This window comes from Monodon monoceros, unplaced genomic scaffold (genome assembly GCF_005190385.1).
Source record: "Monodon monoceros isolate NGI ecotype Baffin Bay Population unplaced genomic scaffold, NGI_Narwhal_1 Super_Scaffold_1, whole genome shotgun sequence".
Lineage (NCBI taxonomy): Eukaryota > Metazoa > Chordata > Mammalia > Artiodactyla > Monodontidae > Monodon > Monodon monoceros.
The window spans coordinates 55,752,321-55,754,117 of record NW_021703765.1 but is presented as its reverse complement, the minus strand read 5'-3'; positions in this window follow the sequence as shown (position 1 = coordinate 55,754,117).

Genomic DNA, 1,797 nt, shown 5'->3' with positions numbered 1-1,797 from the left:
AGTGGGCTTAGAAGCGGGGGAGGTGAATATAAGGCTGGCTAAGAGAATATTTATTGCTATGCTATGCTTTCCCCACAAAAAATAAAACATGGTTCTTGATTTTTGTTATATAGTTTTTTCTCTTACCAGTCTGATCTTAAATCATTGAGAACTCATTTCAGTCATTTCAGGTCATCGATCACTATCACTCTTAATATTATGTTTTTAATCATGTACAAAATAGTCTTTAAATACTAAAATTCCATTTTGCTTGACTTCACACTCTGCAGACATTCAGTGTGTGTTTTTCTCAGATAAATGTTAATAAATTTCACTTCCAATCCCCTAAATGTGGATGCTCCCCAAATTTCCAATATTGACTTTGTCTTTCTGTTTCTCCTGTCTTTAACTTTGACCTCATCTACATATAAGGTTTCAAACATATCCGAGGTGCAAAGTATTCCAAAAGATTCAAAAAATCAATATTCACAGTCCTGACTTGTCCTTCAAAATGCAGTTCCTGCTGCTACGAGGCATTTCCACTTGGATGTATCACCCAGCACCTCAGACTCACCTTGTCCAAACATGCCTATTTCCTCCCCACCTCTAGCCCATACAATTAATTTCATCTCTGGATTTCCCTATTTTTATTGGTGCTACTATTCTTTCAATAGGTTATAAATTATCCCATTGTTAGAAATGTCAGGATAATGTTAATACTCATATCCAACGAGTCAGCCAGTGTTACTGCTTTTCCCTTCAAAATGTGTTTTGCATTCCCAACTTTATTTCCATTTGCTAGTTTTTGTCTTTTTCCACTCATTCAATAAATACATATACAGCAATAACTATATGAGAGGCACTATTCTTGGTCCTGGGGTACGAACAAAACAGACCAAGTCACGCCCTCCTGACTTCATCTATCCTACCACCTTGGTGTCAGTCTCTTCCAGCCTGAGGGGGCTGTCTACTCAATGCAGCCTGCTTGCACTGCTAAAGTGCTCCTTTGCTATATCACTATGCCCCCTCTTGCCTCTCAAGGGCTCTGTAAGATAAATTCCACCCTCTTAGAGTTCCATCCCCTACAGTCTATAGAGGACCATCCCAAACTCCTTACCTCCCAGGCCCTCTGTCCCAGCCAAAATTGGATCTTTGCTTTTGGCTCATTCCCACTTCATTACTCTTGCCTGTTATACTTCTCCATCTAAAATTTATTCTTCTCATCTCTCTACATGTGACATTCTTAAATTCCCCCTCTTATGTGAATTCTTCCCAGCCCACTTCTACCTTTCTTGCCCACTTCTGAATTATTTTATCACATATACCTGGCAATTAATCATGGTTTACCTTGGGGCATCTACTGCATTGCAAAGGACTCCTTATTAACTGCATTGTTATTTATCTTTAAATGTTTGTCTTTTCACCAATCTTAAGTAGTTAAGTTAAACAATAGTTGATGCAATATATCTGACTGCAAGAAATTGCATACCAGTCTGTCCTCCTAAACTCATAAAAGTTTGACAAAACCCAAGATCAGGAAGACAGAGTTGAGCCCTGCCTCCTGTTCTCCTTGCTGGTGGACCTAGTAATAAAGCTCTTATTTCCTCAAGGCTGGTGCAATAGTATTGGCTTCCATGCACACTGGGCAGTAAGCCCTTGCTCAGTAACAAAGGATGTTTACATTTTGTTAGAAAGAAGTGAGGGGACTTCAATCAAAGGGGAAAATATCATTTGAGAGTCTATACAATAATAGCTTAGTTGACATTTGAAGAAAAATGTAAAATATTCAATTCTCCCACTCTTTAAGATATAAAAGCT